Source organism: Haplochromis burtoni, unplaced genomic scaffold (genome assembly GCF_018398535.1).
Source record: "Haplochromis burtoni strain Fernald_Lab_line unplaced genomic scaffold, NCSU_Asbu1 Contig_77, whole genome shotgun sequence".
In the NCBI taxonomy this organism is placed as follows: Eukaryota; Metazoa; Chordata; class Actinopteri; order Cichliformes; family Cichlidae; genus Haplochromis; species Haplochromis burtoni.
Window position 1 is genome coordinate 1180394 of NW_024582438.1, and position 12391 is coordinate 1192784.

The 12391-nt window shown below is 40.7% G+C and overlaps 1 protein-coding gene across 1 annotated transcript in view; it reads right to left on the minus strand.

Annotated features, from left to right (window-relative positions):
* The window catches only part of tp53i11b (tumor protein p53 inducible protein 11b), a 39986-nt gene extending 27973 nt beyond the window's left edge, over nucleotides 1-12013 (minus strand). Inside the window, exon 1 of the mRNA XM_005929109.3 lies at nucleotides 11882-12013. The gene's annotated coding sequence lies outside the window, so the exon portion shown is untranslated. The remainder of the gene's footprint in view (nucleotides 1-11881) is intronic.
* Between the last annotated feature and the right edge of the window lie 378 nt (nucleotides 12014-12391).

Here is a 12391-nt window from a genome sequence, read left to right on the forward strand (position 1 = left end):
GCTATGATTATTACTTCTACAGTGATCACCAAAATTAACCGTTTCACACTATAAACACTATAAACCACTGTGTATTATTAGCAAACCTAAAATGTCGAAAGTAAAGTACGTCCTGCAGAGAAGTGATCCATGGCAGTTTCATAAAGATTAATGTTTCTGATAAAAATCTTTAAGGTTAATTTTAAATGCACTGCTGTTTAATCTACAGTAGAGCCAGTGACCGTAACGATGCTCATTAAAACAGGGTTTAATGAGCACAGAAAGAGGAATACACCCTGATTATTAAAATACACCGACATAAACAACCAGAATGTCATTGATGCAGTGGTTCATCCACCTAAAGATCCATCACATGTCACAAGTTACTTCCCATTAATTAACAAACACGACCTTGGATTAACACAATTTGGATGAATCCCCTGAGGTAATCACTGTGTCCAACTTTCACTCAAATCTGACCATTATTCTAAGACGAGGAGTGATTCTTCTGAAAACGGGGAAAAAAAGTGCCCATGAAGCAACACATGACCCTGAGCACAATTTGGATGAAGTAAATAGACTAAATTCCATTCATTATGTGATAATTTTGTATACGTTTGCTTAAATTCTGCACTGCTGAAAACTGCTTGTCCCACAAGCATGGCTAATGTATACTACTGTTCTTTTTGTATGGGCTATATGAATAAATTACTTTTTACTAAACCTGCTTGATAAATCTGACAGAAATAATACTTGTGAAATGTCTGTTTTTACGCTGATAATGAAAATTTTTCCGAACCCAAATTTCACTATTACATGGATGTTTCTTTACTTACAGTGTGCTTTTCAGTACTCTTGTGCTTTCACAAGCAGGTTTTCAGCTACTTTCTCTTACTGTTCCTGCCCACAGCTCCTCTTCAGCCCTGGCGGCTACTAAAACAGGGAAGGCACAATTAGTAAGGCTTTCCAGCTGTGATGACCAGCCTCCCTCGACTGCTGCTCCTCCCCTCCCTTGCAGCTGAGCCACCAACCACACCTCACCGCATTAATAACAACAACAATAATAATAATTTAAACATTTCATCAAATTATGAATGGTTCTACATAACCAAGCTCTGACTCATTGTCAGAAATACTTGAATCAATTTCCCCTGTCAGTAAGAAAGCCATCTTCCAATGATAGAGCAATACACATTAGCGATCCATGCCAACAGACTCATTCTTGTTAATATTCAGACTCTGCGACTGGTTTGTCGATCTTGCTCCCACACAGCAGACTCAGTGCAAATGATAAAGGTTCTCTGTGGCAGAAAATCAATACTTGGAACAATGCATTTTACAAATGGCCTTCAACTTTCCTCTCAATTCTATGCAGAAAGTACAAACCAGTCTTTACAAATGCAGTGATAAGGCGAACATTACTCTAACTTCTTAATTACACAGACAACTATATAAATAAACTTTGTTAGCAGACAGCAATAAATTGGACATAAATGGTAAATGGCCTGTATTTATATAGCGCTTTACTAGTCCCTAAGGACCCCAAAGCGCTTTACATATCCAGTCATCCACCCATTCACACCCATTCACACACTGGTGATGGCAGCTACATTGTAGCCACAGCCACCCTGGGGCGCACTGACAGAGGCGAGGCTGCTGGACACTGGCGCCACCGGGCCCTCTGACCACCACCAGTAGGCAACGGGTGAAGTGTCTTGCCCAAGGACACAGCGACTGAGACTGTCCAAGCCGGGCCTCGAACCAGCAACCTTCCGATTACAAGGCGAACTCCCAACTCTTGAGCCACGATCGCCATAATTATGAGATGACAGATCAGAGATTATAATTTTGAGAAATCTAAAGTCAAAATGACTATATGCTGCCAATTTAACAAATGGCACTAACAGGAATTAACTTTTTTCTCAAAGAAGCTACTGGTTTCATCTGACTGAAGCTTTGCTCTAAGTCGTCAGAATGTCCCCAAACTCAGTGTGTGTGAGGCCTTTGATGTGTGGATATCACCCTTTTATCCCAGATGCTTTTAAGCTTTATTAAAGTGCCAGAAAAATCAAAGCCACTTACTTAAATCGTGTTCAATAAACTTCACCAGTAGCAGAAATCTGTGTAGACCAACAGCTAATTAAATTGATTTTTACTTTCAGGTTGGGGGGAATATAAACAGTAAAACCAATGGGCAATGAACAACGCTGTCACTGTCTATGCTCAGGTATATGATGTTGGCACTTAATGGCAAGACCATGCAGCCAAATGTTTAGCACATGTGGAAGCCACAAGTGGCTCTATACCCTTTGCCATAGCCTACACTGTAGCTTAAGGTACACTTTCCCAGAGATGTAAACAATGTATAGTGACTAGCAAGCAATACAAATCAAAAGGGATTTCAGTAAAAGCAACTGTTGTTTAACATTTATAAGCTCCCAGTCCAAGATGAACATTTCACTGCAGAGTAGGTATGTCACTAGAAGAGATGCTTACGATACTTTTCTATACAAAAATTATATTAAAGAAAAAAGTGACTGTACTTGTTTTTTTCCTTCTTCCAGAACTGAGAGGGGCACTGTAAGCCTATGACTTTTGTTTCTTTACATGCTGAAGATGGACAACCACAACAAGAGGAAATACTACACACAGAGAAAGCAAGTAGTGCAACTGCCACCCTGACTCACTGATAAAGAAGGCAGTAAGTAGAACATAAAAGTACTTTCTGTTATTATTCCTTACTTGTCAGTGTAATATCAATTACGCTCCATAAGAATTTATATAATGCTAATGTATTATAAATGCTTAAGCTAATGTAATGCAACGTTGTAACTCGTAGTAACATTAGTAGGCTACCTAGCAACAATCCTAATATTTCAGTCTTTATTCCATTAGGCCTAAAACATTACATTTTAACTTTCTTCTCTGTCAGTAAATTCCTACACATAAAACTTCTGATCCAATTTCTGTATAGTAAGCCATTTATACAGTTTTTCCAGAGTTTTTTTGTCCCCATTCCTATCTCTACATTGCAATCTTTGTATACACCAAAACCACTTCCTAATAAATGTAAGCACATCTGAGCAACTCGCTAATCAGGTTTTTACTGAACACCACAAAGACCATGTGGGCTCAGCTGAGTTTACGCAGAAACAAATGAGGGAATCAACCTTAGCCAGTGGCAAATCAATGCTTGCATAAGATGGTTGATGTCCAAGCACAATGAGGTAGACATCTAATCATGAAGAAGGTTGCATTTATCTCCTAGTCCTTAGTTCAATTATTCCCCTGGCAAAAGTCTAGTTGTGACTGCACTGCCTTAAACCATTTAGAAGAAAATTAAACCTTTCAATAGAAAGAAGAGTCTTGTCATTTTGCCTCACCAATGTCAGCAAACCACGTCGGGTATAGTGCAGATAGAAGTATAACACCATTATAGCTGGACAACATGATTAAGAAATGTTTATGATACCCTTTAGATTTAATCACAGCAGGTCAAACAGTGAAAGAAATTCAAAATGATGAATGTACATTTTGGTAATACAAAAATAATATCTGATGGCCCATACAATCACCAAAAAAAAAACAAAAAAAACAAACAAAAAAAACTCTTCCCCGTCGTATCATGTCACGCTGCACTGATTGCATAATTTGTAATGTAATCAACTAATAACCATCCTGTAGAGCTTAATCACACAAATTGGAGACATATCTCACTCAATTTGGATTCTCATTTTCAACTGTGTTTCTACTTTTTACTTTAACATACAGAAGAATTATTCCTGGTGATTTCATCTCTAAACAAACTTATGAAGTGCTATTCAAAGTAAGCACTTTAAATTGGGTGATTTTATGCAACTTCGTGCACACATCAGGGTTTTAATGGCTGCTATCAAAACGATCGATGATATTTAAATGAAATCAACATGAACTCAAAAATATCTGAGAACAAGTGAAAAAAAAAAAACTGTGGTTGTCCTACTGCTTTGCAACGGTGCCTTGCTCTCCTTCTTTCTCTACTGTGTTTCTTGGGTGAGGATTCAGAGGGAAAAGAAATGAGAGGTCTAACTTTCTCTCTGAGCAATCACAAGCAATTTACAAGTAAATACAGCCAAAATCACAGCACAGTCATTGTCTGAACTGTCACACTCAGACCCTAACAGAATGGAGTTATTTGCCTATTTTAGACAAAATAGGGGAATGACATCAATAAGCAGGGTGACAAGCCTGAGCTTTAATATGCAGGATGACAAAGACTACCCTCAGCTTGACATTTTATCAGCAGTCATCTGAGAAGAATTCTTAATAGAGCCACTAGCCAGACCAAATGAGCAATGTCGATCTGAGGAGCGAGACACAACAAGTGTCAGTAGAAAAAGAAACTGGAACAAGGTGGTAAGGATGAATTGGGAACATGGTACTAAAACTAGCCATGCATGCCCTGACATAGAACACCCCCAAGCCATGAGCAGGGCCAGCCATCCAAGAAGCACGTGGTAAAGACACCTTTGGCAGGGATAGCTCAGTAGGTAGAGTGGTTGCCCCATGATCGGAAGGTCGGGGATTTGACTCCACTGTACGGCTACCCTGTAGTACCCCTGAGCAAGGTACCGACCCTACACACTGCTCCCCGGGTGCTGCATTGGTGGCTGCCCACTGCTTCACTGGGCGAATAGGTTAAATGCAGAGTAGCACATGGGGTATGTTAGTCCACTACAGGGACTAACACATTTACATTATTATTATTATTATTATTATTATTATTATTATTATTTAGCAGACACCAAGAAAATAGATCTTCCTTGGAGCCAGCTAGAGGCAAAGGCACAAAGGCCTCTTGCTGATGGCGCCTACTTCCACAGGCACAAATGGCTAAAGAAGAAGAAAATGAGCCTTCGTCTTTAACCAATTTAAATAGTGACCTGCTGTGACCACTGTGATATGAGCTGCATGTGCATTATACAGTCGAAAAACAAAGTGGTCAATGCTCACTTGATACTTGTCTTTATGCTTGTGCTCTGATCTAATTAATAAAAATAACAATAATCTAAATATGATATGCTAGCTCATTACACATTTAAAGTTTAAGGCAGAATTAATAATCAAGTAACTAATAAATGTATTTAGACTGGTCAAGAGAGCACTGGCTGTAGCCTGGACAGTTATATAATCACACAATTTGCGTTTGAATGAGTCTGTGTGATTACACCAACTTGCAAACTCAAAGTTTGTGAATCGCGTCATAGGAAATGAGACTCCCATCCTTATCTAAACCATCACAGCAGGAAAAGTCACTCACTGCTGAACAAAGGTTGGCCAACTTGGACCAGGGACATCTTTTCTGCTGACAAACACAGTCGCTACCAGATGTGTTTGCCTAAAAGTAATAGGCAGCTTAGGAAAACTGGATGATAAACATTTTTATAAGCAATAATTCCAGCCTTTTAGGCTTACTTTGTCCCTTTTAATTAACAACTGCTTAATTATTTGTAACAATTATTTGAAACAATATAAACATAACAACTTTGAAAAGAGGTGTAAAGACATGTTTTACTCTTTGGCTACTGTCCAGAAAAATCAAGTAAACAAGAAAAGAAGCAATTGATTAATGAAAACTTTATCTTAAATGTTGCTCAACAATACTCAAATTAATCATCCAAGTTTGCTATTGGAATAGAAATCTAGTGACTTTGGTAGAAGACCTGTTTCAGTGAAAAGACCTTTAGATGAACCTGGAACGTGAAAGTAATGCATAATGAAGTGAAAGAGTAACAGTTGTGAGTTTAGCAGAATCCAAATGTTCAGTGGTGAACTTATGATGAGGAATCTGTGAGTGAATAAAGAAACCAAACCATACCATAGGGATTACTGAACCTCCACAGGGGTGGCATGGATGTGACACTGATCCTACAGGGAGATGAAGCTGCTGCCTTAATTCTCAACATTTAGCAGAGGAGATCCTTTCTTTTCTTTCATCACACTGTAGGTTTGAATCCTAGCAGTAAAAGGGTGCCAGGAAGTCAGCTAACCAGACATACGAGGGTGTTGAAAACGTCAGACGTAATGTCTGTGTGCTCCTGAGGATAAATTAATGGAGACTTTGTTCAAATGGCAAAGGTGAAACCATGGGGGGAATGTCTCAATGCAGGAGCACATACGAGCAGCCAAAACAATCACAATGTTCCACTGTGAGCACGAATACGCACAGACTCAATTAACCCAACTCCACAGCATAGCTCTGTGAGCAGCTAACCAGCACAGCATGAATTATTTCTTATTGTGAAAGGCAGCAGGTCTTTTACCAGACATACCCATTTCTATTTCATTTCACTGCTGACTTCTTTCACTCCTGTGCTATTGTACAGGAGTGAAACAAACCAGCTGTAGTGCTTAACACAGATTTAGATTCTATTGGTTATTTATTCTATGAGCATATGCACACCCATGGGTGCATACTGTTCTGTTACAGCTGTGCATGCTTGCACGTGTACACTTGCTCACTGTTTATCACAGCTTCAACCAAGATGACTAAAAGAGAAATCTCAGTCAACAAGCTATTTCTAAAGGAAGTAAAACTCACAAGGTTTCCATTATTAACTTGTTGTCCCCACATCGCTCAGGGTCTCTCACATGGTCTGCTTTCTGTACTCTGTCGCTCACCCCTGCGCTGCTATGCAAGCCAGTCTGCTGCTGCAGGGGGACCTTTATAACCACATTTGTACCCTAGGGATCCCACAGTGGAGGCTGTGGACCGACAGGCACCACTGGTTGAGGTGAAGGGGCTTTAGAGTCAGAAGTCCCAGTGAGATAACCCTGTGTCCCCTGGAGCCCACATGTGTTTTGTTTTTTCTGGGGGATTTTTCACATACGAATTACATTTAAAGTATAAGGAAATCCCCCATATATAGGGATGGGTACCGGTGGCACCGGTTCTGACATAAACAGTAGTAACCAGACCGAAAAGCAGCGCACATTTCGGTGCTTTTTTTCCCTGAGCTGTGATACACTTTAGATTCTAGCCAATCATTTTACATTTCCAAGGACAGTAGGCGGGTCCCGGTACGTACGTTCTGTTAGAGCAGAGCTACAGATTAAAAACGCCCAGGGCAAAGTGGTCAAAAGTCTGGCTGTACTTCACAGCAAAAGATGCAAACTCAGCAGCCTGCAACAAGTGCTTTAAGCTGATACTGTGATACTGTCAAAGGAGGTAACACCTCAAATCTGATGAGACACCTGGCGACGCATAGCGGGGGTTTTTTAAAAGCCGAGAAATGTGCCGTATTTGATAGCTTGCTGCGAGACCTCACACGGAGCACATCTACTGCGGGTGTGGTGCCTGTTATCGGACCCGGAGTTTGCAACATCCCCAAAAACCCGAAAAGGAGAGTCCTGGCCCCTAGCCCTGCCAGTGTAGCAGAAATGCGCCGTATTTGATGGCAGCAGCGGCCGTTCTTCTCTGCGTGAGTAGCTTAATGTTGTCCGTGTGTAATTTACGTTGAGTAGGCTAACCACGTTATTAAATTAATGCATGTAAGGTGAACTAGCAAACGTCATCATAGTTACATGTGGCTGTCTTCTTGTTTGATGGCAGATACTCCCATCACCCTGGCCAAAAAGGCTAAAATGACCAAAGAAAGAGTGGAAAACAGTTAAACATGAGAGGTTTTTGGACAAAGTTTGTGTTTTTTCCATTGTTTAAGCACTGCTTCCAGCCAAGAGTGATACCATATATGCCCCATAGCTGCAGAAAAGGCTAACATTGTTATCTTTTTACAAAAAAACAGCTGAACATGAGAGGTTTTTGGACCAATTTTGTGTTCTCCATTCTTTAAGCACCGGTTTGAGCACCGGTTTGAGCACCGGCACCGTTTCAAAAGTACCGGTATCGGATAAAACCTAAACGATACCCATCCCTACCCATATATATAGTGCAAAACTTTTAAGTTTATGAATAATCAAGATGACTGACCACAATAGTTGTGTTTATGATTTTTGCTGTAATCAAACAGGCTTAAAGCTTTTAAAAAAACAAAAAAACAAAAACAGAGCAATATAATCAAGGGTCTCTTCTGTAAGCCTCTAATCTTGCTGATTAATTCAATCTTCACCGTCTCTGACTGCAGTTGCCGATGGCAGTCTTTGTTCTGCTCAGCAGTCTTGCTAAGCTTGGCATAGCAGCACACGAACCAGCTCTCCACCTGCTGCCAGTTCTGATTAGAGTGGCCTCCTAGCTCCCTGTGGAGCTCCGAGCAGAACAAGGACTACCACCACCAGCTGCAGTCCAAGATAATAGATAGATGAGATCCTCTCTTAAAACGCCTAAAGGATAACTGGAGGTGTTTGAATCAAACTGTCCAGTAAGCCACTCCGTAGGCATACCAAAGGGCAGAGGAGAGCAGGTTAGCAGCAAAAATGAGACAGGAGTTGTGGACAATTAAACTGATAATGAATGGCATCGCAGTTTCAGAAAAAAAAGAAAAAAAAAACGTAGCCTGTGTGTAAGAGGCTTTACTCTACTTCCTGATTATAAATACTATTAGCTGTGGTCACACCTTGAGCATAAGGATGTAAGTGAGTCTGACAAAAGATTACAGTAATATTGCAGAAGGAATTACAGTGCTCATCGAGGAAATGGACCCAGGATGAGATTTTGTAGAGTCTGTGTGGAATTCTCAAAATGAAAGGCCTTGCCAAATATTCACTAAAATTGTCCAGTCTTTTGCCAACATTCAACCACAGAACCACTTTTCTGCATTTCCTAGATCAATAAGTCTACAACCTCCATAAAACGACAAAATCTAAAAAGCAACATGGAGTCTTAGCTTCTCTAATCTTGTCCACTAGGAATAAACAGGGACTCATCTGCTGAGTCTGCTAACCCAGAGTCACAACAGACAGAAGGAAATTAAAAGCAAAGACACCAGGAAGAAAGCCATCTTCACTGGCATGACAATATTGCTGGTGCACAGTAAGCCCTGGAGACAGACCAGAAGTCAGTAGAAAAAGATTAAACTAAATATAGCTTACCACAGTTTCGCTCAAGTAAATCATATTTGTTGCCTACATCTAAAGAGACGATTATGAAAGGAGCACAGTAGAAGATGCCCTCATTCAGGGATGTGGTTTGAACAAAATTCTTACTCTAACCATTTACATAACACTTAAAAACAAGGCTTAAGGCAAAACTCTGATTTTTTCCCCTACAGCAACAACGTGTGCTGCATTTTCATTTTTAAAGGATAATGCAATAGAAACAAATGTTCTCTGTGTTAAAAATGGAATAGCTAGTTTGGGTCCATGCTGGTGCACAGTGTTGTGAACTGAAATATTTTTAAAATCACTGAGAGGTTAATACAAAAAAATGTTACCATGTGCTTTCCTAACCCATCAGACAGTAAAACAAGAATGTTTATGTGCCTGTGGGACTGCCCAGAGCTGTACTCTGTGCTGCTGCTTGTCTCAGTGCGCTCTGATATAAGACTACACAGACACATAAACACATCTACATATGCTTCTGCTTAACTCTCACAGGATGATGTTGGCCTCGCAGCCCAACTCCACTGAGACCAGCCCAACTCCCTATCCAGCCTGGTGGAGTGCACAGGGACACAATCAAAACCTGCAGTTCTGCACTGCAGGCACCCCTCTCAGGATTTCATTGGTCAGACAGATAATAAGCACAGTTGCATGACAGTGTGTGCTACTTCTGTGTGACACGGTGAACCGTGATATTGTTCTGCATGAGAGCCATTAGTGAGAAGGGCTTGCAACAAAAGCCAAAACAGTCTTTGAGGGTTAGCTAAGGTGACGGTATCCTGCAGGCAGAAGCGTTCACAGGAAAGGCAAATTGCCCAAAAGGTCAACATCGAGCCACATCTGACCTCTTTACTAGAGCCACTACTTCATTCAGAGTGCTACTATGTTAACAATAAAAATACCTGATGGTTAGATTATCCTCACTTAGCTTAAAAGATTGGCTAATTCTGAGCAAGTACCTCAGCTGGAAAACATGTCTACATCAATACAGCCACAGTATCACAAAAAGGCATCCAGTGCTGCCCACTCAACATCAGGTTTTTGTTGGGGGTTTTTTGTTTGTTTTTTTAAATTTCACAAAGCTGGGAACTTTGTCGCCATGACCACTAAGAATAAAGATCGAAGCGCAGTTTCCCATTTCCCATTTCCTTGACCAATAAGAAACCACTGCCCACACAGAGAGCCTGGATGAGATGTCCAAGTGCAAGATGATTAGGGGGAAAACAGTGCGACTCAAATGCATGCAAAAAGGGATGGGGGGGGGGGGCCGGGAGCTCCATTCATGAGAACAGCAATCCAGTGGATGCAATTTAAAGGCTTTCAAGCTGAGAGGAAAAAGCCCTCAATTTGTCTCCTCGTGTGACATTTTGAAATATTAGATTTTTTGCAAAAGCTTCTGAGGCGCTTTCATCATGCTGCTTTTTGTTTGACTCATACCAGCATCATGAGTTAGGTGTTCAATCGCTTGTTGCCTTGCAAACAAGGGCGTGTCAATAAGCACGCATGACCCGAGTAGGTATCACTGAGGGAGGGGAAGGGGAAAAAAAAAAAAACCCCCCCCCCCCCCCACACAACTCTTCACCATCTACCCTTCCAGTTCAACATGTTCAGCAAATTCAGCAGGCAGAAAGTGGAAAACGCACTTTTAGTTTAGATTTCAATCAGCAACTCTCAGGAGAAAAAGAAGCGAGACTTTCCCCTCAGACAACTAAACACTCACAGCATGACTGTTTATTCAGCATCTACTGAGGGATTGCTGAACTCTGCTTGGGACAAGTCTTGACACACCAATCACTAACGTGACCCGCAGGCGTTAAGCAGGCTCCCACACACTGAGGGATTTTTAATTTCCTACAATGAGGGGCAGCTCTTTAAACACACGTCAAATCAGTAGCCATGCTTCATCTTAATTCATCTTAATTACAATTTCAAAAGAAAGCATAAATGTGGACAGTGTACACTTGCAGAAATTCCTTTCATTTTTATATTACAAACACTGCAGCACACTGAGGCATGCATGCATGTGTCCTCTCTTCTCTTTATAATAAACACAGCTGCTTCTGAGGCATTTCTCAAGAAAACACATTTAGATGTCATTCTAATCTGCCAGTATAGGAAGATATTCGTTTGTTGTGGCTTTCAATGCCCAACCACTCTAGTTAAAATGAGTTTCCACCTCTGTCATTAAGCCAATGCCTTAACTTGTTTAAAAATAATAATAAATGTATAACGAAATCCATAAACTTGGAAGACTGCTATTTAAAACCAAGCCAAAAGAAATACAGTATAGACTGTGTCGTGTTGAATAACGACAGTAAAATGCTTTTAAGCCGGATAACCAAACAATTATTAGCTGCTCCCAAACATGTACTGGGTGGGGTGCAGCGGCTCAGACGTTCACACAGATAGTTAGGAAGCTAATGTATAGCTAAAAATTAAATACTAACACAGCCTTTTATCCCTATAGCTTCAACGCTACGCTAGGAATAGCGTTAAACTTAAAGAGGTGGGGTTTGACAGAACTGTTCACCACTTTCAACTTCATTGTCCCCCGGCTGTGGTAGCATACTATTAAAGCTTTTAAGAAAATTGAAATAAACGACTCATACAACAGGGGAAAAAAAACTAACGGGTGCGAACAAAATTTAAAAAAAAAAAAAAAAAAAAAAAACTCTTTCAGGAAGGAAAAAAAAGCTTTCCGAGTCATGCAGCGCGTAATGACTTCTATTTTATCTGACAGTTAACAATTAACTCTCCGAGACGAAAACAAAGCGTGAAGCATCTTAAAGTAAAACTGTAGTTCGTTAAAAAGGAAGAGGAAAAACGGGAAATGTGCCCAAAACACGAGGACGTGTGTGTAACTTACAGCTGGAAGCGGAGCGGTATCCAAAGTTTGCCTCAGAGGGAGACGTTAGCTGCGGTTACAGCGGGAGAGCAGAGCGGGCTTTGTGGAGGTTCATCGCAGCGCTCGGCGCTTTCACAGACCCCGGAGCAGCAAACAATCGTCAACCGCGCTACCGTAATAACCGGCGCTCACACCAGGGCGCACACGCACATTCTTCTACCGTAATACACAGAGTAGCAAAAGCCCGCCAGAGTGATCCACAGGCCAAAAATTTTAAAAGCAAAATAAAGAATGGTTTAATGAGTGTGCTGATCTGTTATTCGCGGTAAGTAAAAACATAAAAAAAACTTGAAAGTATTTTTACTTCATTTGTTTGTGTTTCTTTCCTAAGTTAGTCTTTAACTTAGAAAAGTTAAGTCTAGTAGATGACCAGTGGCTTCCTGTGACTTTGGGGGAAAAAGAGAAATGTGGCATTAACGTAGTTAAAGTACAAAAAAATCATATAAAACCCACTGCAGGGTAGTCATATGC